We start from the raw sequence: 27707 nt of genomic DNA on the forward strand, positions 1-27707 counted from the left end.
CCAAGGTGAGTGAGTAGATACTGAAAATAAATACTCATCAGGAAAAGAATCATCTACTGGAGAATTTTCATCAGTTTTTAAACGAGAAAGGAAATCAGCAACTACATTTTCTTTTCCTGGCCTATCTACAATTGTGATATCAAATTCTTGTAATAGTAATAACCATCTGGTGACTCGGGCATTTGTAACTAATTTATTCATTAAATAATTAATGGTCGAGTGATCAGTATGCACAAAAGTAGTGTAGCCAGTTATATAATGTCGAAATTTACTAATAGCATAAATAAATGCTAGAAATTCCTTCTCAGTGACTGTGTAATTTAGCTCAGCTGGTGTCATGTTCTTGCTAATAAAATATATGGCATAGGGGAGACTGTTTTCTTCCTGACCCAGGACAGCTCCAATTGCCGTGTCTGAGGCATCAGAGGACATATGAAAGGGTAATGCCCAATCAGGTCCTCTCAAAATGGGGGTTGCGGACAACTGATGTTTAAGTTTATTGAATGCATCTTCACAATCATCAGTCCACTTAAATTCAGCATTTTTCATTAACAACACAAATAGAGGAGAAGCTATTTTGGAAAAATCCTTAATGAATTTTCTATAGTATCCGGAATGTCCTAAAAAGCTTCTTACATCAGTTTGTGTTTTGGGGATAGGAAGGTTTTGAATTACCTGTATTTTAGCTGGATCGACTTGAATTCCTAAAAATAAAACAAAGTGACCCAATACAATACCTTGATTCATCATCATATGGCACTTTTCAGTGCTTAAGGCAAGGTGTGCTTCTATACACCGCTTAAGTAATTTTTCAAGATTCTGCAGTGCATCCTCAAAAGTCACTCCATAAGGGGTAAAGTCATCCATAAATATTTCTAATGAATCATTTAACATATCAGAAAAGATCCCTATCACCGCTCTTTGGAATGTTGCTGGAGCGTTACATAGCCCAAATGGAAGTACCCTGTAAGCAAAGGTTCCCCATGGGCTAGTAAATGTGGTCTTGTCCTGGTCCTCGGGTGCAATCTTAATCTGATTATATCCACTAAACCCATCCAAGAATGAAAAGAATTTCTTACCTGCTAAATTATCCAATACCTGATCAATAAATGGTAAAGGGAAATGGTCTTTTTGGGTGGCTTTATTCAATGCTCTGTAATCCACACATACTCTCCATTTCCCATTTTTCTTGGGTACAATTACAAGTGGGGAAACCCACTCACTATCAGATATAGGGTATATAAATCCTCCATTCAAGAGTTTTTGAAGTTCCTCCTTCACAATTTCTCTAAGGTTGGGGTTCATTCTTCGCTGGGGTTGGAAGACTGGGCGGGATCCCTCCTTAATATAAATACGATGAGTGCATAGTTCAGGGGAGATCCCTTTCATGTTTGTGTAGTCCCATGCAAATGCCTCTTTATTTTCTTGGAGTAACTTTATCAATTGCTGTTTTTCATTATCAGTCAAGTCAGGATTTATATTTAATGTTTTTCCAAGCTCAATTTCAATTGTTGTACTTTTGGAAGGGCTGCCTACTACTGTCTGAAATAAGTTTTCATCTTTCATGTTCTGCTGGGATTCACATTCTAAGATTGCAGTGAAGTGATTATATGTTTCAGGGCTGATCGAAGAGGGTTCAGAAATAAAGCTGCTGATTAATTCATCTTCGGTGGAGTCCTTAAAAGTCAAGGCTTGTCCAATAGTCAATATAGGTTGGGTTTCTTCATCCTCATAGTCTACCCATACAGAATTGTCATTATTAATCATGGGTGTAGCATGAGGATAGAGGGTAAATTGTTTATCTTCCTGCCCATTAGAGATGGTCACTGATCCTGATCTACAGCTGATGAACACATCTGCTGTAGCCAGCCAAGGTCTCCCTAGAATCAACGGATGACCCCCCAACTTTGTTTTAGTTTGTAACACCACAAAGTCAGCTGGGTAATTCCAGGATTCTACAGAAATTATAAGATCTTCAATGACCCCTTCGGGTTTAATTGTAGAGCGGTCATCCAACTCTAAGATAGTTGGAGTTTCCCTAATAAAGTTTTTTAACTGAAGCAATTGTGTTATTTCGAGTGTCATAATATTTATTGCAGCTCCTAAATCTACTAGAACTTTAGAGATAAAGGTTTTTCCAACCTAGACTATTACTGTAGGGTGACCAGGGTCACCATACTTCACAGGATAATCTTTTTCCGTCATTAAAGCAGTTAATTCTCCCATCAAATGAATTGTGAGGGGATCCTTAGCCTTTCTTCCTGGTTTTTTTATACAAATGTCTCTAATAGTTCTAGCATAAATAGGAACATCCCTTAATGCTTGCAATAATGGGATTTTAACATACAAGTTCTGTAGCTCTCCTAAAATGTTAAAGGTAGGTTGCTCAAGTGTTTTAGTGAGAGCCAGCCGTTCAGGGAATGGCGGATCTATTGTTTGATCATTATTATTAGGTGTTGATTCTACTGTTTCAACATTATTGTTAGCTGGTTTTTCTTTTATAACTTCTTATTTGTGAGAGTCAGTGATATCATCTATAATGGGTTCAAAAATTCTCTCTGAGCGAAGATGGATATCGTTACATTGCAGGGGAGAGACATGCTGATTTTGAATGTCAATTACTTGCAGGGCTTTATTGTTATTTGGATTGGGGTTAGGTTGTACAGGCAGCTGTGGTCTCATTGCCTGGTTATTTGGAGGAGTATTGGATGGTAAGGAAAGAGACTGTTGTTGTTGAGGAAATGGTATCTTTTGGGTTGCCCAATTTGGATTCCATTGATTAAAATACGGTTGCTGGGAGCCCAAGGATTCCATATAGTAGGATCAGGAAAAGGAAGATTTGGTTGCTGCATAAGTGGAAAATTCATTGTATTAAAGGGTGGGTACTGCATTTGGTTCATGGGTGGGTAGTTTGTTTGAAAAGGAGAGTTATTATTCCAACAACTGAATGTTGTGTTAGAGTTCATACCTTGTCTTTGTGGCCACTGCCTCCTCTGTGTCATCAGGTACACTGCTTCCGCCTCTTCTTCAGTTGTCTGCAACGCTGCTTTGATTCCAGGCAGAGAGGGGCAATACTGGGTTTCATGGTCCTTCTCGCAGATTGTGCAGATAGGTATCTTATCCAGTGGGCATTCCTTGAGTGGGTGTTTTTCTCTGCATTTGGAATAGAAAATAGCTAGAGCAGCTTCTGCTTCCGCCTATTTCTTCTTAACTTACAGAGCATCAATTTGTGAAGAAAGAGAGCTTAACATCTCAGTTTTAAATTCTTCTAATAAATTACCTATTTCAGCCCTTGTTGCTCCTCCACTTGCTGACTTCTGAACTCTTGAATATACATTATCTCTACTTTTTGATCTGCCTACTGCTCCCCTTGAACATCTCATGCAGAGATTGATAATTTCATAAAAGGGTTCTTTGGAAATGTCCCCTTTTCCCAGCATGTTTAACATGTCCAGGCAGTCATCTCGTACTCCTTTCCGCAATATAGTCTTCAGAATATCTTTACTCATATTAGGATGATCACACCGTTGCAGATTATACTGTAATATTTCCACAAAATCTTCCAAATTCTCATCCTCTTTCTGAACCATTTTAAACAATTCTTCCTTCCTTTCTCTTGTCTGGCAGTAGTCTTGATACTTAGCCAGAAATCTTTCTTTCATCTGGTCCCAGGTAGTGATCGCCTGAGCTCCTAGGCTCATAAACCATCTTAACGCATTCCCTTTCAGTGTTGATGGAAATAGTTTTAGTTTCTGATTAGCGCTCACATAATCATAACTCCTACATAGTATGTCGAATTCGAAGAGGAATTCATCTGGGTCTTCAGAGGATAACCCATGAAAGTTGGGTAGTGCTGAGAGTGGAATTTTTTTCATGGCGATGGTTCCTCTCGGGAGCTCCCCAATAGGGAATTCCAGGGTAGAGAGCGAATTTTCCCCTCTTCCTTCAGTTCTGTTATCCTCCATTGGTCTTTTTCCTGAATCACTTGCTTTATCTTCTGTGTCTTCTGTTTCTTTAGGTTCTTCTACCGCTTCCTCGGTGTATTCTGGTACTTCCAACTTCCTTTCAGGTCCTATTACTTCCTCCGTCTGTCGGTCTATTTGTGAGGAATACTGGATCTGAGGTCTCCGGGAACTTGTCCTCTGTGATGTTTCAGCCTTTGAGATGATTTCTTCAATATATGTTTTCCTTCCTCCTTTGCCGCCTGTGAAATTAGGTTTCTTGCGTCCTCTCATGCATCTGTTATTCTCGAAAAGAAATCATTAACGCTTTTAGAAATCTCTAGTTGCCTTCCCCGGCAACGGCGCCAAAATATTGGCTAGTTGAATTGTTTATTAATTAAACAATTAAGTACCACATTAATTGTCAACCTGGGAAAGTCTTTTTATTCCAAAGGCTACCGTGTACTGTATGTACTTAATCCTAAAAGAATTAAAAAGATGTTGTATACGTAATTATTACGCTAAGTTATCACAGTACAAATAATTAATTAAAATTACAAATCTGAAAAGCAAAATGATGGATGCTCTGTTGGCAGAGGATCAGGACCCTATCCTCCAGGTGAGGACGTCAGCACCTGCCCCTGTAACCAGATTGCTAACACACACTGCACTATAATTCACCGGTGAAATATCCTTGCACAACTTCAAGCAATGAATGAAACAGAGTACTAGCAAAGCGGAAATACCAGAGGTAATGCTACAGAATCCAAACAGAGTACCAGCAGAAAGAAACTATCACACACTTACACACTTAACAGAAAAGTAAATGGGTTAATCTTGTGAGGAAGGTGGGCCCAGTCCCACTCATAAGATTCCCCAGAACATAAAGGCTAGATTAAGTGCTCAGAACAATCTTCTATTCATCTGCCAAAAGATTCAAGTACAATAAAGTTCAGACTTGCTGATGTCTTTCAAAATCTCACTTACAGGTCCCACATTAACTCCCCTTCTAATGTAGATGTCTCCTCTTTATAGAGGAGACATCTATTACAATAGATTATTACAGTTCATTCAGTTAACCCATTCTATCAAAAATAAGAATTACAAAACGTTGTTACAACAGTATAATAATATATTCTTTCTTAGGTTCTGGCTGTTACACAGCTGATAACCAACTTCGACCATCTTCTTGGGATCCTCGCATTCCTTTATCGTTTCCCCATGATGTTCCTGATTTAGGCAGTGGTAACTGTGTTCTACCCGCTTTAGACAGCTGCGTGATCATGCCGCATCAGCGTACTTCAGATAATTGCCGTTTGTTATTCCCAGTTGTTGCAAAATAGCCTGCTTAGATGGTTGTTGTTGCTGACTGTAGCAACTGCATAGTTGCTGCTTCTGGTGTTGCAGCAACTGCGTAGTTGCTGTTTCTGGTGTTGCGGCAACTGCGTAGTTGTTGTTTCTGGTGTTACAGCAACTATAAATTATAATTCCTGCAGACTTAAGACAATTACTTGGTAACTTAGTCAGCTTTTCAAAGATAAATATAAAGATACTCACGAATATGCAATGAACAATTAAACATATATATATGGGGAAAGTTACTTCGTACCTTGGGGTGATTAAGTCATTATGTAATCAAATCTTACAACTTATGATTGAAAAGGATAATATTATGGCAAAAATATAAGGTCAAAATAGGTCAATTCTGAGTCCTAACAGTATCTTCTTTCCAAAATTTAGAAGATTCAATGAATTATTGATCCATGTCAATGTGGTCAGTTTCTCTAATTGATTGCCCCAGAAAAATCTATGATGATAGAAATCATAATTTTTTTCATGTCAGAATTTTTTATCATTTCAGCAATTCTTGCAAGCTTTTCCATGAATAAGGAACCTATTACAAATTTGCACCCAAATTTTTAGTTGTTGGTCCTAAAACCATGTGTATCTCCCTGCTCAGTAGGATGAAATGTTTATCTGTCCCACTCAAGTTTATATTATCATCACCTCAATTCATGTAAAAAATATGACAAGGATCATGAGGTTTAATACGAGGCCTCCTAGAGTCTCCAGCTTGCCCAACCAACAAATAACATAAATGATGAACATTTCATCCAAGGGAATATTGGAAGAAAATAAAACATATAGTTAAATGATGCAGAAAGTTACATTTGAAATGACTTAGAATTGAAGTCACATGCTTCTCTTCCAACATAGAGAAACAATGATCCAACTTCCAAGTAATATTTTCAAAGACCACCAATTACTTCAATACAAATCACCAAACCCACATGCCTTAGGTCACTTACTTCAACCAACATATCCATAATGAAATGAAAACAAAATAAAAGAAAGATATATTTTCAGCTATTAAATCTCTTAAATAGTCATTACGTAGAAGATACAAGTCAATTAACTATGTTGAATCACCAACATCTCTTACTCTGGAAGTTACTTGAGTGTTAGGTTTGGAAGCAATTGTTAGTTCTTGCAATGTATTTTTACCTTTTACATTTCAATTCTTTAGTGTGCTTTGGTTAAATGTTATTTCTTTCCTAGATGTAGAAACAAATTCTCTAATAGGACCTTACTAGGGAGATTTTGTCTATTGACATTGATTAGGACATTGTGCAACCTATGCAGACAACCTTCTATTGCTATTGCTTAATGAGGTGTATAATCGTAGTTGGGTTTACCATTATATTACAAAAGGACTATTTTATTTCTCTTCTCTCTTCATCACCTATAGATGGAATCCTTTGATTTAAATTGATATATGTACTATTTGGTTGAATTTTGTTGGCTTCAAAAACATGGACCACTGAAGTACTTTCCTGATAGAATCATTTAGTTCCTTGTATTTTGTTTCCACTTTCAATAGTGACATTTTGTGTGTGTGTAGCAAAAATACTATTTCTATAACTTCTCAAATTAGTGGACCTTGATAGGGCTCCATTGCTATTTATTTCCATTTTTTGTTTCTTATTCTAGTTAGTAGGTGCTAGAATAATGGTATTATGTTCAAGCCAAAAACCACATCTAGATGTCACAACTAAACTTGCATGGATAAATAAGTATATCGTGGATTGATGTAAATAGAGTAGTCACACAACTAGGGGTTTCATACATCATCTTGAAGTGTTTGAGTAGAAATGTGGTGAATGTATCACCTATCAAGGCCTACTAGTAAAGGACAAGCGACCACATATGGAGACTAGCTTTGATGAAGAAGAGATCATCATGTAACCCTGGTAGGAAACTTCCACATCGCGGGTCAAAACATTGGAGCTGCCCATCACCCTTGATGAAGGCACTTTCATTGGAAAAGATTTGAAACATATGTTCAAAAGGCCACTATGAGGTGAGAGTCTTCTCAAGAAGCTGTAGATGGTGAAGGTACTCTCTAGAAAGACTTATTCTCTTCTAGTAAAGGATACTCTACCACCACAATAGACAGAATAAACAATTCCAGTCATAGTTCCCTTGGAGACATAAGTCTAGTGGTCTTTCAACCTCCATGAAGACACCTTCCAGGCCCACCTGACAGAGCTTCCTGCTAAGACTCTATCCTTAGTCTATGAAATACTGTGAGAATTTGGATTTATGGAAAGCACATGGGCACATATTCCCCTCATGCATATAGAGGATGACCCCCAAAAATAAATATTGCGTACTGTAACCAAGTAGAAGGGCCAATAGTTTATAGGATCTTCACCATGTTAGGGGGAGGATTTATTATAGCATCACCAATCATCACCCGCAAGGATGGACGGGGAATTAGCTAAAGAACAAGCATACACACAAGAAACAATCCCTGTACACGAGCAATAACAACTGAGATAAATGCAGATGTGTGAGTTACACCTTTTAGGCCCCACTTACCCTCTGAATTAGTTTCTAGCTATGACACATATTCCGCTGTTGACAGATGATAAAAAATACTAGCTAAAAATTCTATGGGTTCACTGGGAACTGGATATCTCCCCATACCTTATTGAAGAAATATATAAGTCATCTAATAATACAAAAATCTTAATTATAGTCTCCTTTCTGATCGACTCAATCATTCACAAGTATCATTCCATTGAACTAGAATGCCCTTGAAGGCATGCAACAAGGAAAATTCACCATAAATGTTATGCCTTTAGCTTACTTGATGTGTCATCAGAGTGAGCACAAAATAGGTTCTGGTTAGGATGGACCTGATAGAGCAGTCCATCACAGAGCTACAAAAAGTAAATAAATATCTCAATATGCATCTCGCAATGGTCACAACAGAACAAGATTCATAATGTCATATGTGACAATAGCTAGGAGTAGAGTTGGAGGTAGTCAGAGGATGATTAGAGCATATGTGGTCAGAGTTGTGGGTAAAAAATCTAGATTTTACACTTTATTTCTTCTGAGCGGAACAGGTTGATACCCTCTACTACTCATGGGTCTATATGAAACAACACACAAAAGAACACATAGAGAAGGAGAAACATATTTAACAAACCATGCAAAGGATCACTCAATTCTTAGAGGAATGTGCCATGCTCCAGTAGCATTTAGCACAAGTAGCCACAAGTAGGATTAATATAATCCTATCATTATCCATTTGGAAATGTCATGTCTTGTGTAGTATCTTCTTTTCTAAATTTAAAAGATTCAATGAATTTGTGATCCATGTCAATCTGGTAAATTTCTCTAATTGATTTCCCAACAAACATCTATGATGATATAACTCATAATGTTTTCATGTTAAAATTTTTTATCATGTCAACAATTCTTGTAAGATTTTCTGTGAAATTCTGTTCAATATTAGGAAAATAAGGAACCTATTACAAAGTTGGACCCAGATTTGTATTTTCTTGTCCTAAAGCCATATGTATCTCCCTGTTCACTAGGATAAAATGCTTTTCTATCCCACTCAAGTTCACATTATCGTTACCTAAATTGATGTGAATAATATGACATGATTCATGAAGTTTCATCTGAGGCTTCCCAGAGTCTCCAACTTGCTAAACCAACTAATAATATAAATGATGAATAATTCATCCTAGATAATATTGGAAAAAAATACAATATATAGTTAAACAATTCAACGACTTACACTTGAAATGGATTAGAATTGAAGTCACGAGTTTCTCTTCCAACACAGAGAAACAATGGTCCAACTTCCAAGTCATATTTTAAAACACCACCAATTAATCCAATAAAAATCACCAAAATCGCATGCCTTGGGTCAGTTACATCAACCCAAATATATAGAAGGAAATGAAAAAAAGAAAATAAAAATATATTTTCAACTGTTACAGCTCTCAAATAGTCATTACGCACAAGATACAACTCAATAACTTTATTGAATCACCAACATGTATTACCATGGAAGTTCCTTGAGTGTGAGGTTAGGAAGAAATTGTTAGTGCTTGTAATGTATTTTTATGGTGTACATTTGAATTCTTTAGGTGAAATGTTATTTCTTTCCCAAGTTTAGGAAAAAAATCTCTACTAGGACCTTACAAGAGAGGATTCGTTTATTGACAATGATCGAGATTTTGTGCAACTTGTGTTGACAACCTTCTATTATACTTGTTTAATGAGGTGTATAAGCATAGTTGGGTTTTCCATTATGTCAATAAATACAAAAGGTATATTTTATTTCTCTTCTTCCTTCCTCACCTATAGATGGAATCCTAGGATTTAAATTGATATCTGTACTATTTGGTTGAATTTGATTCGCTTCAAAAACAGGGTCCGCTGAAGTAGTTTCCTAATAGAGTCATTTAGTATTTTGTCTTTTGTTTAATTTTCAATAGTGACATTTTGTGTGTGTGTAGAAAAAATACTATTACTATAACTTCACAAATTAGTGGACCTTGATAGGGCTCCATTGCTATCTATTTCCATTACCAATTTCTAGTCTGAGATAGTAGGTGCTGGAATAATGGTACTATGTTCAAGCCAACTACCACTAGCAGGCCATGGATAAACTAGTATGCTCCTGGCTTGGTGTAAATAAAGCAATCACATAGCTTTCTGTTTCATAAATCCTCCTTGAAGTGTTTGAGTAGAAACGTGGCCAATGTATCACCTAGTAGGACCTAATAGTGAAGGATAAGGGACCACAAATGGAGACCAGCTTTGGTGAGTAAGAGATCGTCATGTAACTGTAGTAGGGAACTTCCACACTATGGGTCCAAATAGTGTGTTATGAAACCAACTCACAAAAAGATAGAAAAGATATATCAATGCCTTAGAACACAGCCTCTTCGAGGGGGAAACCTCTTTTACATTACACAAATGAAAAATTCTTCGATGATACAAATGACAAGACCACCATTCTATATATTGGGAGACTAAGGGGTCATAATATAATCAGAGCCGACATAACAATATTAATGTAAGGGCACAATAATAACAATAGTTGGTTTTATTGATGCACAATAATAACAATATCGTGACTACATGGGCACAACAATATAATAAGGGGGTTGTACTAATAACAATAAGGGGTTACACTAGTAGTATAGGGACCTAACATGCCCCTCCCCTTCAAAAAGTGTTGTCCTCAACGCTTGAGTAGTTCTCGATCCTTCTGTATAAAATTATTGTCCTCCCATGTGGAATCTTTAGCGGATAATTTCTTCCACTTGATGAGATACTATGAAATTGAGCGATTTTGTAGCTGTGGAGTTCTTGTTTCTGTGACTACTCCAGGTTCCAATATGATTTTTCCTTCCTCATCAAGTTCTGGCAATATTATTTGAACTGGGATCTTCTGCAACTTTTGAATTAGTGGCCAAACTTCCTCTTCCTTATTCCATTCATCCCTTGATTCATTTATGAAATCTGGTTGGATAATAGAAATAGCACAAAACAATACTTCCACATCCTCATCCTTTCTTGAGAGTGCATCTGCAACAACATTTTGCTTCTCTTTTTTGTACATGATTTCAAAGTCATAACCCAACTTATTTGTGACCCATTTTTCCTTTTCTTCTAAAGATAATCTTTGTTCTAAAAAGTATTTAAGAATATCGTGATCCATTTTTACCTTGTAGTGTCTTCCCATTAGGTAGGGTCGTCATTTCTTAAGCGCATGTAGTATTGCCAACATTTATTTCTCATAAATAGCTTTATGTAAATTCTTTCCTTTGATTGGATGACTTTTGAAAGAAATGGGTCTCCCATCTTGCATTAAAATAGCACCAATTCCTTTTCCTGAAGCATCACATTCCATAGCAAAGGTTTTTGTGAAGTGCGGCATAGCTAAGACTGGTGCTTGGCACATTGCAACTTTGAGATGGTCGAAGGCCTTTGTTGCTTCTGGAGTCCATGAAAATGCATCTTTCTTCAACAATATTGTTAGAGGTGCTGCTATTCTCCCATAATTCTTAACAAACTTGCTATAATACCCTGTCAACCGAAGAAATCCACGTATGTGCTTTATGGATGTGGGGATTTTCCAATGCTTAATGTCTTTAATTTTGATAGGATCTATCTTAACACCTCCATGAGATACAATATGACCTAGATATTCCACATCTTGTACTCCAAAGAAGCATTTGGAGCCTTTTTCATACAATTGTTTCTCCTCCAATAGTTTGAGTACCCTGTCAACATGCTGAACATGATCCTTCCAAGACTTGTTGTAGATTAGTATATCATCAAAACATACTAGCACACATTTTCTAAGGAAGGGTTTGAAAATGGAATTCATCAAACCTTGGAATGTAGAAGGTGCATTTGTAACACCAAAAGGCATGACCAAAAATTCATGATGACCCTCATGAGTTCTAATTGTTGTTTTTTGAATGTCTTCAATCTTCATTCTAATCTGATGATATCCTAAATGAAGATCCAACTTGGTGAAGTAAATTGATCTATGCAATTCATCAAATAATTCGTCAATGATAGGAATGGGAAATCTATCTTTAATAGTGAGCTTGTTGAGCTCCCTATAATTTGGACACATGCGCCATGACCCATCCTCCTTATGCATCAATACTACTGGAGCAGAGAGAACTTTGATCAAGTTGAATTATACCAGCCTCTAGCATTTCTGCAATGATACTTTCAATTTCACTCTTTTGGGCATATGGATATTTGTAAGGCCTAATGTTTGGAGGAACACTTCTCGGAATGAAATGAATAGAATGATCATGATCAGGAATAGGTGGGAGCCATTTGGGTGTCTCCAATACCTTGGAATGATTGTCAAAGAATTTTTTCAGATTTGGAGAAATAGATGATTTCGATGTGGGAACATCTAGCGAACATAATTGTGAAATTACGCCTTGTTTTTCTTTTTTTAGAAGCTTAGTTAGTCCATTAGAGCTGATTATAATTCCCAATTTCCCTCTGATACCCTTTAATTCAACTTCCTTTCCTTCCAAAAAAAAATTCATGAAAAGTTTTTGAAAATTAAAAGCTATTGTACCCAGGGATTGTAGCTATTAGACTCCTAGTACAACATCAACACCACCCATTGGAATGGAAATCATTGGGCTATTCAATACATATTATCCCATGGATAACTTTATATTATGGCACTTTGTAGAGTAATTTATGGTTCCTCCACTTGCAATCATCATTTGACACTCTGGTGTTGGATATAGGAAGCAATTCAATTCCTTGGCTATCTTACAATGAATAAAATTATGCGTACTACCTGAATCAATCAAACACTATTACCTTTTTCTTCTTGATATGTCCTTCTATCTTGATAGTTTTAGGAGTGGTAATTCCAGCCAATGCATTACAAGATATGGTTAGATTCATTTCTTCTATCTCGATGTGATCTTTCACTTCTTGAACCTTTTTCTTCTTGATATGTCCTTCTATATTGAGAGATTGAGGAGTGGTAATTCTTTCCAATGCTTTACAAGATATGTTTAGATTAATTTATTCTTTCTCTGGGGTTGCTTCCTAGTGTATATCCTCTTCTTTTGATGTTTCTTGATCCTTTTCTTCCTCCTCTTCACAATCTATGTAAAATAATTTCTTCTCAGCAAAATTATGACCTTTAGTGTATTTGCTATCACAAATGTAACAAAGTCCTTTTTCTCTTTTTTTTTCCAATTGTTGTCATGTAAACTGTGTAGGTTGTGGAAGGCTAGAAGTAAAAACACTTCCATATTTATAGTTGTGAGTGGTGGGATTCCTTGTTTCCATAATTCTGCTTTCAATTTTTCTTGCCAACCTGAATGCCTTCTCCAATGAATCAAGTTCCCAAAGACTAACCTAATGTTTAATGTTATCCTTTAAGGTTCCTATGAATGCATCAATCATTTTCTTCTCTGGAATATCATTTAACCTTATATTCAATTTTTTAAATCCTAAATGTGCTCTACCATTAAACCCTTTTGTTTGAGATTTACTAATTGGCTAAAGAAGGTGTTACTTTTTGTATCCTCATAATGTGCTATCATTTCTTTCATGAAAATTGACCAAGTGACAAGTGCTTTATGAGAACACAACCATTTATACCATAAAAATTGATCGAGTTCTAAATATGAAGATGCGATACGTACCTTTTGTAACAATTTCACCTCATTTAGATCAAAATATTGCTCCATCTGTAGTATCCAATTTACCAGATCCTTGCCATCAAACTTCCTCATATTGCCTTTTCTTGATTTTAGGAGCTCGATCTTGAAACAATTGTAACTTTGTAATTTTGGATTATCTAGTTCTAAAATCGTTACCTCCAATAGCCCTCTACATCCTCTTTCCAATGCGACCAGTCTAATCGAAATTGGATTCTCCAAGAAAGAGTTATGAACAATCTCCCAAGATGACCTAATTATATACCTTTTCAGAAGAGAAAATTTGTATGAAGCACCACGTGTCACTCTTTTGACCTTCAGATCTAAAAAATATAAATAAGAAACTACAGGCCATCCTCTTTCTATAAATTCTGACGAAATTTCAATCTGATGCTCAGAGAAAAAGTTATGATGGTTTTCCTATGGTCACCTGTTTAAGATGTAATCTGGGAGTCTGCAAAAATCCTAATTTCCTCATATCATATATCCAAAAATTTAGTGAGATAAGATTTCAAATTTGGGCTCGAGGTTCAGACCACTTTCTTCTCAAATAGTTTTTTTATTAGCTTCTGAAACATCATTGAGAACAAGTTATAGTGAAACTTCAATGATGGCCTATTCTATATGAAATTATGGAGCTTGCAAAAATCCTATATTCCTCAAATCATATCTCTGAAAATATAGGGAGACAAGGTCTGAAATTTGGACCCGCGTTTCACAACGATTTTGTCCCAAATGGGTTTTTTTTAGCATTTGAAATGTCACATAAAAAAATCTATAGTGCAAATTCCACGATGACCTATTTGGATCAACAAAACCCTAGAATCCAAAGCTCTGATACCAAATGTTATGAAACCAGCTCACAAATAGATAGAAAAGATAGATCAATGCCTTATAATTCATCCTCTTCGAGGGGGCAACCTCCTTTACATTAAACAAATGAAAAATTCTTCGATGATACAAATGAAAAGACCACCTTTCTATATATAGGAGTCTAAGGCGTCATAATATAATCAGAGCCAACATAACAATAATAATGTAGGGGCACAATAATAACAATAGTGGGTTTTATTGGGGCACAATAATAACAATATCATGACTACATGGGCACAACTATATAATAAGGGGGTTGTACTAATAACAATAAGGGGGTTGCACTAGTAGTATAGTGACCTAACATAGTGGAGCTGCCCATCACCCTTGATGAAGCCACCTTCATTGGCTAAGATTTGAAACACATGTTGAAAATGCTACTGCAAAGTGAGAGCCCTCTCAAGAAGTTGTAGATTGTGAAGCCACTTTCTAGCAAGATTTATCCTCTTTCAATAAAGGATACTCTGCCACCATAATAGACCGAATAAACAATTCCAGTCGCAGTGCCCTTGGGGACACAAGTTCAACTATGTTTCCACATCCAAGGAGACACCTTCTAGGCCCACCAGACAGAGATGCCTACTAAGATTCTATCCTTGGTAGATGAAATACTATGAGCATTTGGATTTTTGGAAACCAGGAGGGCACGTATTCCCCTTGTGTATATAGAGGATGACCCCAACAAACAAATCGGGTGTTCTATAATCTTGCAGGAGGGCTAACAATTTATACGAAATTCAACATGTCAGGGGAGGATTTCTCTTAAAATCGCCAATCATCACCTGCAAGGATGGATGTGGACTTAACTGAAGGACAATCATACACACAAGAAACAAACCTTGTAAATTAGCAACAACAACTAGGATAAATGCAGGTGCATGAGCTACGCTTTTTCGGCCCCACTTCCCCTCTAAAGTAGTTTTTTTCCATGGCACATATTCAACTACTGGTGGGTAATCCAAAATACCGGCTAAGAATCCTATGGGTTTTTTGGGAATTGGATATATCCCCATACCTTATTGAAGAAACATAGAAGTCATCTAGTAGTACAGAAAGCGAAATTAGAGTCTCCATTGTGATTCTAGAAATCATTCACAAGTGCCATTTGACTGAGCTGAAGAAACATAGAAGTCATCTAGTAGTACCGAAAGTAAAATTAGAGTCTCCATTGTGATTCTAGAAATCATTCACAAGTGGCATTCAACTGAACTAGAATTCCCCTGAAGGCATGCAACAATAAAAACTCACCCTGAATGTTATGCCTTTAGCTGACATGATGTGTGTTATTAAAGTGAGCACAGAAGAGGCTCTGGTGAGGATGGACCAGACAGAGCAGTCCATAATGAAGCTACAACAAGTAAATAAAGATCTCAATATGCATCTGATAGTGGTCACAACAGATTGATATTCACAATTTTAGATGCGATAGTAGGTGGAAGTAGAGCTTGAGGCAGTCAGGTGATGATTAGAGAATATGTGGTCAGAATTGTGGGTGACCAATCTACAATTTACACATTATGTCTCTCCTGTAGAACAATTCGATACGCTCTACTACTAATGGGGCTATATGAAGCAACAAACGAATGAACACACAGAGAAGGAGCAACATATTCAACAAACCATGGAAAGGATCCCTTAATTCTTAGAGTAATGTGCCATGCTTCAATTCTAGTTAGCATAGGTTGCCACAAGTAGGATTAATATAATCCTATCATTGTCCCACTATGAGATTATAGAATCGGTCCACCATATGCTTGTCTAAATCAGTCTACACCTATTCAATCAATCTCTATCCCTATGAGGGGTCCAAGGGTTGGACTATCTTTTTCAGAATTCTTAAAAGAAATCCTCCACTAATTTAGATTCAGGATAGCATCATTTTCAAAAGCCCAATCAGTCCCTAGCAATACAAGATAGAGGTCCTTTTCATCCAACATATCAATTACTTTAAAATCCACATAGGTCTTCACTTCATCTAGATTCACTTCAATGTGTTCTAACCCACTGATCAGGAACTCCTTTGAGTAGTTTACTAGATGTAGTTGAATCAGTGACTATACGAGCTTCATATGCTCTATGAATTCCCATGATTTTTTCTTTTTGTTTTTATTTTATTTTTTCATGTTCATATCTAATCCCAGATCTAGCATAACCTTTTCATTTTTGTATCCAATTATCAGAGTAGTGAGGCATAACACATTTCCATATCTCTTCTTTTGAACCCAACGCAGAGGTAATTCATCATCTTAAATGGATGGATTGAGTATATGTGCAAGTAGATACCTTCACTTTGTTGTTGACTTATAATCCTCCAATATTATGAGGAAATTGTTTAACTAACCTTGCACATCGTCCTATGTGGGGTGCAAAGGGGTATTATGGCACCTTCTCGATAACCTTCCGATTCGTATTTGCAACACTAGAAGAGTCCCAGTTCCCATCTCTCATGTCAAGATAGTGTCCTAGATCAATTCCATTCCATATTTGAATTATTCCTTTCGCTGAAATGCACCAAATACAAAAACATCCAACTAAGATTTTTGGATTTGTTCAAGAACCACAGTGCCCACATATTCACCCATTTTAGCACACCCTCTGGCCACACTTTTGGTGAGGCCTTGTAGAAAAAATCTCACTCTTCTACCATGTTGTGTGTATATTCTATAAATAAATAAAGAACAAAATCTTGGATCCTTAATCAAGAGACCAAATTCACAAGGTACCAACCATAATTTGTTTTGTCATTATACCCATATGTTGTATTTCAAAAAGATAGGCGCATTATAGATTGACTTAAGAATAGAGATACATGTTATGTGTCTAAATATGATGTGACACTAAATTAGTCCATGAATCCAAGTTGTATAATGACCTTGCTACAATGTATCAATATCAAGACAGAATGAAACTTAGAACCGACCAACCTTATTCTAATAGTACATTGAAAATTGAATAGACCTGGAAACAAAACCTAGAACCTATCCCAGGTAAATGAGTTGGTCTAACTTTGAGTCATATTCCATTTATGATGGGTTACTATAAAATGATGGGTTGCTTTCAATCTATTATGTGCATTTTCTTTTGTAGAAGTGTATCTTGCTCTCTCTAATGAGGAATAAAACCAATCAATTTCGAAAAATCCACAATTTCACTATGGTGATCAATATGATTCCTATGTTGTTTAGAATTATGGGATCTTGCATAAGATCATCATCTAGCTTACTCTTCTTATCAAGAAATATTCCTACAATATGTTCCTTGTGATAACGTTAGAATCAGTAGGGCAAGGATTTCAACAAATTTTCACCTAGGATCTCTATTCTTTGGTTGGATTTTCCGAGAAGACCTAGTCAGTAGATTTATTATCTTTCATTTCTCAACTGCACGCTTAATACTATGAATAACTGATATTTCTGGCTCCTCTCAAGAATTGGTTTGAATATTTAACCCCGCAACATGGAATTACATGTATGAGTTCAATTGTGAAATTCTGGAATCTAATGTTCATTCATACATTGATCAAGCTAGATAAAGAAACACAAAGTTTAGACATACAAAATCTTTTGCACAACAAAACCATTGGCAAGGAGCATGTATTTTCACTTAATTTCGAGCTTTATTTAACTATTATATATTAGAATGGCTTCATATTATCTAATTTCATATGGTACATTAGGATCCTTCCTAATACAGAATAATTATAACACCCAAAATTCCAAAGTTCCAACAAGATATTGGAACAAAGACAAATTTAGAAGTGGAATAAATATGCTAAAAGAGTATTTTCTTTATAACATCCAATGACTTGTCCAATTAAAAATGACTAATTAGTAGATCTGGAAAAATGCTTGCACCATACTCATAACTATCATTGCTGCTAATTGCAACTGGAGAGTCATGTATACTAGATTGGTTTCTTTTCATGGCTCTTTCTCAGACAACATCCTAAGATGAGTTTGATATGATGGTCATATGAGGCTAAAAGCTACATGGTGTAATTTTCCTTAAATCCTGAAAACAACAGAGCAGAAATGTCATTTTTATCAATTTTTATTGAAGATTCTACGTACAATATATGTACAATTGTAATACAAACATGTTCCATTAGTATGAATTATCAAATGTTGCAGGCCAAATTGCAAGGAAAATAGCATTCATTTTAAGAAACAGAAGAATATGACATTAAGGTCAATTCCAAGAAAAATTATGCAGACAAGGTTGTTGAGTCAATACTTACCACGTGTTTCAGAGCCATAACGAAGGTTGGCTTTGAGAGTGTCCTCCCAAAGACAATGCTCTCTTGAGATGAAATTGAATTCACTGTGTCTTAGGGTTGCAAGGTGGCATTGACAGACTTAGTTGATTTCTTTACTATACTTTGAGAGAGAGATCTCATTTCATCTATACCTTTCTCTACCATCTTGCTACCAAGTGAAATGGGCATTGTCATGTTGTGAATGCCATTACCATGTATTTCTGTATTCTACAAACTAAACCTATCACCAGTAATGTTTTCATACCAAAATCTCTCTTGCTCTACTCGGTGACCATGACTGTCTTCTCGCACTGCTTTCAGTAGGAGCTTCAGTTGTACATCACACAAAGTTGGGGGCTGAAGGTCTACACCTATTATCTAAAGATGTATTTCTGGCATCGTTGTCCTTAAATTTGAAGGTTTTCTACCTAAAAATGTAGGTATTAAAGAAGGATTCAAAGGATTTGTTTTTACTTTCAAAAAAATTTCTTGCGGCATTATTGAATTTCTAGATGACATAATGCTGTCTTTTCTCATATAAGAAGGATTTGGAGGAGGAATTGAATCCTTATAACTTAGTTTTGTGATGGAATATTGAAACAATGGTTTTGACAACTTCATGGATGACCTTGGTTAGGAGTTTGATGCAGACAATAATGATTTTGAATATGTGTTATAAGACCTTGAAGAAGCTGTAGAGTTTGGTGTTGTCACCAGAAGTTTCTATGTTTTTGTCGTTGATCCAAACACAATTCACCTTGACGAGGGGATTGAAGACCTTGAAAAAGCTTTAGATATGGGTTTTCTCACAGAATTTTTTCGTGTGGTTATGTTTCTCAAACCATCATTACAATAGGATTTTTTTGGTGCATAGATTGTTGACCTTGATGAGGGGATGAAATACCTTGAACAGACTACAACTTTTGGTGACGTCACTTATGCTTTCTCTATTATTGTGTTTGTTAAACATTTTATCCTAGAGGAGGGTGGTATCCAACGTGAATTTGAAACCCCCCTCATAGTTTTCAAAGAAGGTTCTATCTGAATGTTAGGGAGATGCACATTATATAAATTCACTCTCATGTACCAAAAAATTCATAGACATCCCAAAAATTGAAACAACCTATTATATGTTAAAATATTATTGTTTTGGTGTGGCTCATTGTTGCTTTTCCAAATGTGAAGAGAGTCACAAAGGAGCGGCCATAATGAGCTACCATCATTCCCTCCATAGGTTTCTAACCATCAAGCAATGAGTGTATTGTTGTATCCCAATAAAAAACATCACCCCTAGTACATTGAACTCATGTAATATGAGAATTTTTAATATGGACAAGAAGACCAATTCTCTGGCTAAAATAGCCAAAGAGAAAATGTATGATAATCTTAGTAGGGCCATCACTTCTAGCCCTTAAGGTTAATGGATCTGCAAAAATCTTAAGAACAAAAGAAGTCTTCTGAATTTATTTCCTTCTCTCCAATGCATCTAGCATCAGAAAACATGGTTGCAGTGGTTCTTGGATCCAAGACCTGAACCAAACACAAGATTTCACGACTTGAACACCACATAATTTATTAATTAAAACGACAGATGAAGAAGAAATATAACTTCTAAATTCAAAAAAATGTGGATTATGCACTTTATCAAGAACTAAGTGTGAATGTAGACTTTGGTAATTGGGTAATGAAAAACTGATAAAATTGAATAGTTCGAAAACTGGAATTTGGCAATAGGTAGTGTGTAATTTCACTAAAATTATCAAACACATATTCCAGATACCCTACACATATAGGAAATATTAAACACATGATCTGTCACATTCTACTTTCGTGAGGTTATAGAAATAATCTTTCCTATAAAAGACAAACAAGGAACACAGGTTTTAGCACATATCTAAGAGTTATCAAAAATTGAATAAATAGATCATAACCAAAAACTAGAAAAAGTGTCTCAAGTATGGCTTGAGTGAAAAAGCTAAAACTATTAAAATATGCTAAAATCTAAAATTACCAATCCCTTCAACTAGCAAAGATAAACAAGAAGAAAGAACCTAGAGGACCACAAATAACATTATAGTAGAGAAAAATAATAGTATCTCAGCAACTATAATTTCAAGGCATAAATGAATATCATATATTCCAATTGCAGCACTAAAAGAAAATTCAAAGTAACATAAAAGAAGAGACAACACTATATTACACAAGTAAACATTGTTAATGGAAAGATGCAACACAGATTGGTAGAATGATGTCCTTGTCAGTAAAGTTTCATGAAACCATTGAACAATTTGAGGTTGAAAATATTTAAATAAGTTAAAGGAAACCCTTGACCTATATTGTACAGTTTATGGGATGGAAATCAATATGTAGAAATCTTCACTTGGTTTTAATTGGGTATTAGAATAACTTAGAGTCATATTGTACGCTTCTCATTTCAGAAATAAACTTTTCAAGAAGGCTTTAAGTATCCATATTTCAAGAATCATTGGAATTGGTTGATAAAGAATATAGGAAAATAAAAAAACCATCGGTGTAATCAACGAATTTCCTGGGAGGTAGATTGACATTGGTCAAGGAACTGTTGGAAGCAAGTCCAATATATTGGCATATTATGAGCTACAGCCCTAAGGTGTGTTTAAATAATTGGAAGGAAATTCTTTAAAGTTTCTGTGGACAGGTAAGAGGAAGAAAGATGGAATTCCACTTGTCAAATTCTAGTTCTTGTCTAAACCAAAAGAAACTAGAGGTTGGGATTTCAAATACATTCACTTCTTTGGAAAATTTCTAACTACCAAAAGTCCATGGTAGATTATCTTCAAATAGGGACTCTGGAGGCAGGTGATATACAAAAATAACACTGAAAACCTTAACATGGAATAGTGAGATAGGAAGGAAAACAAAACTATTCAAAATGGGTCTATAGTCTAGAAATCATTGACATTGACTTTCACTTTGGTAGGTGTATGGTTAGTATGGGGAGTTAGAAAAGTGAATCAAATTAGAATAGGGGCTAATCCACATGTTTGATGTTGAGAAGCCTACAGATTACCGTTGGATTTGACTGCTACTTTGCAATGTCAAGGAATTCATATGCTAGGTTAGGGAGTCGATGCAATATCTGCCTCATTTCCACATCAAATATGGAATAAAGGAAAGGAGTTTGGTTTGTGAAAAAGGGAAATACACCACTGGAAGGTATTTATGGATCAACATATAAATATTCATATTATAATAAGCAAGGAGGATTTTCTGTTGTACTCAAGGAACCATACCCTGGGAGGATATACTCATATATTAGGGTATAAAGAAAAGTTTGTAGATACAACCTAGGAAGAAGAGGCATAGATGTGAAAGATTCCATGGAAGTCGTATGCTCCTCTAAATTCAAAGGTTTGGGTGTCATTAGTTATTTGGAATAAAGAACTAACTTGTAAAATTATTCAAAAATGCAACAAGATTGGTCCAGGGTGGTGTACACTACATAAGAAGGAAAGAGATCCAGTTGATCATTTATTAACAATAGCACATATGCAAGTGAGGTATGGGAAGAGATGAAGTAACTAATAAATTGTAGGGAAGGGTGACAAGTTTAGACTATGGAGGAGGCTCTGAAGAATTTTACCCAGAATAAAGAACATGAAGGTTTTAGAGCTCTTCCTATTGTGGTTTCTTGGAGCATATCATCATCTTGAAATGCTGATATATTCAAGGAGAGATACATTCCTCTATTTCAATGTGCATCTAGGATCAGGTCAGTGTTTGGAATCATAAAAATACATCAAAGACACAAAAACCAAAGATGCAGAATACACCATGAATTGACTAACTGGGATGACTTGTATGGTGCTAGCCAAGAGCAACATACTCTTTGTACTGTAGGAGGTACCTTATTTCTAAATAATTCTCTTCTCCTTAATTTAAATGCAAGCTTGGGTGTAGTACTAATAGCTATTTTGGGTTGATGGCTCTAATGATATTAATGAAACTGACATCATACATGAAGGAGATAAAATTATTGATTTTTTCGTTATACACAGATGAAGGGATGCTACAAAATGGGGAATATGAATTTTCACCTTATGCTAGATCAGATGAAAACAATGGAGACATTATTCTCCAACATATCCTATCATCATTTTTGTCGAGGACCTAACACAAGACCATGTGATTTATCAAAATGATTACTTTTGGGGGTCAAACAGGTGTGATCCAGGAGGTCGAAGAAGGAATCAACTAGTTATAAATCTTGAAGATAATACTTGGAGTTTGAAGTTGTTTACTAAGTGTTGAGTAGTAGGATGTTCATATTTTGGTTTACTAATTCCTATAATTGTTAAAATTCAAATATTTTTTTGATGGACTTATGTATATGGAGTGTAATGTATTTTTTAGAACAAGAGAAATAATTTATATTGCTTTTGTTTCAGACAATTTGTTTGTTGTGAGACTAAATTAAGGGATGTGTGTGTATAATTATCAAAGAGTGCTAGTATTTCTTTTGGTTTTATGAATATGGTTATAATAATGTGAAAAAATAGCATAAACAAGGAGATTATGTGCATCGGAGAGTGTGAAAATGAGAGTGTAGATAGATATACATACCAAGGTATTGTTAGGGGTTCCATAGTAGTTTGGATTTTTTCAAACTTGAGAAAAACTAATTGGTCTTCCACTCTTTTACCTCTAGTTAGTTTTCTTTGCCTCTCTACCTTGAGTTCACCTGAATGCCTCCCAGATAGTACTCATTAGCTGGCAAAAGCTAAGTATTATCTAGTTTCCTCCTTTTGGTAATTGATTAAACAAAATGTCCATTTCTAGTTTCTTCATGGTTCAAGGCTGGTCCATATTGTCTATTCTTTCCATTAAATGCATTATGTTTCTCATTTACCATTGACAATGAATATTCAAACTTTACCTTACTAGGCAAGAATGGCAAAGATTCCATTGGCTGAGTCGATTTTAAAGGGGGCTCAACTCGAGTGATACCTTGAGATTTACAAGCAAGCATAAGAGTATTATTACCATTAGTCAATTTAGGTTAAGGTGAATATTATTAAAATCTTACAGGCATCAGCTCTTATTTGGAAATATATTTAGTATAGATCCTGCATTTTGTAGTGCATATGGAATCCTACGAGAAATTCAAAAGATATGAAATGGAATGTACAAAATAAAAACTCAACCCTGAACTTTAAGATATCTGAGCATACAAACAGGTATGAAAAGCATCACAATTGATATTTCTGATACATTTCTCCTTGTCAGGAATTTTCGCTTTCATCAAAAATAAATGCATGTATCCCATCCTTGTTAATGTTTGATAGTACAGTAAAAAGTTATCAACTTCAGAAAAAATTGAAAATAATATAATAATGTCAGTTTCCAAATAGAAACGTTAATAACCAACATCATTTCCAATGGGATTGTGAGCCAATAGTGAGGGAAGCAGCTTCTCAATTCATACACTAGGGTTCCAATATCCGAAGGGCAGGTGCTTAAGAGTTTCCCCTTGTGGGATGGTTTTGCATGTGCAAGCAAACAATAATATGGTTCAAACCTCCTGGGCCAATTTAATCTGTCAGTGGGGCTAGGGGAAATGATAATTTCGTTGTTTAGAGGTTTTCCAGTGTGAGAAAACAACATTAGGGTTCAACCCTACTAGGCTAGTTTACTCTGTGAGTGGGGTCAGGGGAAATGATAATTTCATTGTTCATAGGCTCAAAATTAACATCAAGAAGAAAGTAAATATGTTTAGCTTCTGAAAAAGTAAGGCAAAGATACATTATGTGCACATTTCCACTGATTTCTCTTGATTTGTTCCTGATCTTGAATGTGATAGAATCATTTCCCATACAATCTGAAATATATTGTAATTCGATGGATGGATGTACCTAAGCTGAAAAATATTGGCTATTATTGCCATGGGGAGCTCATGTTTTATCCGATTCCATTTCTTTTCTATTTATGTGAGTTAAATCTTAACACCTAAATATTCTTTTCACACAAAAAGTTGAAGGCTCTTTCAGGCCATCTCACATTTAAAAATCGGAGTCATAACGTCAAACTTTCAGTATAGTAATTTGACTCTGTTCTATTCGACGGTGTAGACAATGAGAAATTTAAAGCCAAAACAACCAGACATTACAACCTACCTATGCATGTAAAACCCTCAAACTATCATAGAGGAAAGTTACAAAATGAAAAAGAAAACTAAAAAATGGTATATCTATGTCTGCTGATAATTGTAACCTCCTATACCCATATATGGAAAAATTCATAGGATTCAAAAAAAAGTCCAAAGACACAAAATATTTGTTAATTCACTTTATCAACCAAGTTCAACACTGTTTCCAACACAAAGACTCAATTAACCAAAAAGACTAGATGCAAGTTATTTAAATTGTCTAATAACAAGCTAGTTTGGTTAGGAATTAGCAGAAAGTTTTGCATCCAGCAATAACTAGTTTTTTTCATACTAACTCACCACAGGGCCCTAAAAATGTGAAATGTAGACACTAAATCAACTCATCCCATTAATGCCTTGATCTAGGTCATGCTCTAGAATTTCTTTTGATTAATTTAAAAACATGTGCAAACTAGATGCATTCTACAAATATCTGAATCTATTGCATTACACATAAATGAGATAAAATTTATAGTTAGAGTCTACCTCAAGTTATCAAAAGTCATGAAGAGGTTAACTAATTTATTTTTAGAGGTTACAACTGCTACGCTAAAAGTTTTCAAAGGGATTTTTTGAGAGTTCCCTAGGCACTCAGACCAGCAAGTTTTCATATCTTGGGGATAAACAGAATGTGCAATCATCGTGAAAAATATAATAGAACTTGGGTGTCTAACGAATGTTGAGCATGGTCAAATTTTGGACCTCACCAACTCATAAAAAAGAAGATGATCCCATCAAAATCCGGGAATAGTTAACCAGCCCACCGAAACGCCATATAAGAAAATAGGAAAAAATACAGAAGGAAAAAATAGATTTTTTATATTACAAAAAAAGATCCCAAACACAAGATCTAGGCGATTCTGTTTTAAAACGAGGGCTTAGGATTTTCTACCTATAACTTATATTTATTACACATAATTTATCTATGACAATATTCAACAGTTATTACCATCCATTAACAAATGCTAGGAATATACCCTCAGCTACCATGACAAAAATGAGCATGGTGTTCATTCTGATCCACTCAAGGTGTAGGATTGATCTTCTTAGACCTCAAATATATATCTAAGAATATGGAAACACACCATAAGAGAGAAATGCATTGTCATTTTAGAATTCATCATTTGATTAGAAAAAAAGTACATATTAATGTATTCACTAGGCTCCACATTTAATTACCAATTTGAAGATAACAAAAAAAAAAAAAAATCAACATTAGCCTATTCAGCATTATACTTACTAGAAATTAAATCCCAACCATGTAATTTTTATAAACACTCTCAAACTCAACATAAAGAAGAACATTTTAAATTATAGAAGAACATGTAGAAGTGGATAGTGAGAGCAGTACCATCAAAGGTTGTGTCTGGTACACGACATACAACTTCCTTGAAATCATTTTCAATAAACATATGTTGATTACTTGGCCTCCTAACTCTGAATGCCTCCTACCTATGAATGCAAGTGAGGAAGTGGGCCTTGATGATGTTTTGTGTAAGCAGTGCCAATCATGGCCATAAAAATGTGTCATCCATTCTGATCTACTTCCTCAAGAGAATCACAATCATGGCTCAGATTTTCACCTGCACAAGTGACTATCAGGCTGAATGAACTTCAGTGCCTGAGCGTCTAGGTGCTTCTACTTGTATCACAATCATGGCTCGGATTTTCACCTGCACGCTTGAATATAACATTGAACGATCTTCAGAACCCGAGCATCTAGGTGCTTCTCCAGATGTTTAACAACACCTTGTCTTGACCTCTCTGCTCATTTCGACATTCATGAGGTGCATTTTTAGAGCTAACCATAAAATAAACATCAAAAAAGGGTTTTTTTAAACCCCTCGTGTACGCTTAAATTTGTCCTTCCACCAAAAGCAAACACTAATTTTTTTGGCTTCAATCTCTCTCAAGTGCTACCAAAAGAAAACTCTATTTTTTTATTTGTTTTGGAGTGGGTTTAGATAAAAGTTGCTTGAGGCAATTTAATTTTCCATTTTTTTATAAGAATATTTGGATTTTCCATAGTTAATATATTTTTTATATTAAAAATTTAAAAACATTTAATCAATTAAAAATTTAGATTATGTTTTCGAATTAAAAACATTTTTAATATTTAACAAGAAAATCAAAGTGGCCCTTGGATGGACTGTATTGTTAATATTGCTTAATGTTCATGTATTTGAAGGATATTGCTAATTGTGTTTAGTGTCCAAGTTAATATAATAGAGTGAAAAATGATTAACCTCCTAGGAGCACCAAAGGCCATGATTATGTATCATCAATGATGAGAAATGTTATTAGAATATGCCAAAATAGATCTAGTAATATGCAAACAAAAGGTTAGGCCTCCTTACTCACCTACAACGTCATGATCCTCCTATAAAATATAACAAAGGTATTCGTATCTCCACACATACATATAACAAATGGAAATGATAAAAATGAGATAAAATATAAGTCTAACTAGAATATAGAAGAATTTTTTGGTATTTGGTAGAAGGATATCAATTTCACACCTGATAGGTATAATTGAACCATTCCTTTGAAGTGACAATTTAAGGAGAGGATAAAACAAGGTGTGAATAAAGTATGATTTTCAACACTCTGATATGCATGGAAGTGCAACATGTTACAATAGGCTTGAATATAATCATTTCATTACTTACAGGATTTGGCAATAGAATATAGCTCATTGATATAGGTTAGGCATCAATGAAAACTATCACAGAGTGTTTGGCTACGATAGACCATCAAATGGATTTGTGTGAGAACTACATCAACGAAAAGAACGATTGGCTCATAGGGTCGCTGTTGTGTAGCCATTCATTGACAGAAATTAAAATGACTAACATAAATGACTAATTTGTATAATTGTAGAACTTTTTAAGTAGTCTTATTTTTGATCATAAACTAAATTA

This window comes from Pinus tabuliformis, chromosome 3_2 (assembly GCF_031772625.1).
Source record: "Pinus tabuliformis cultivar Carrire ecotype Pingquan chromosome 3_2, CPIR1, whole genome shotgun sequence".
Lineage (NCBI taxonomy): Eukaryota > Viridiplantae > Streptophyta > Pinopsida > Pinales > Pinaceae > Pinus > Pinus tabuliformis.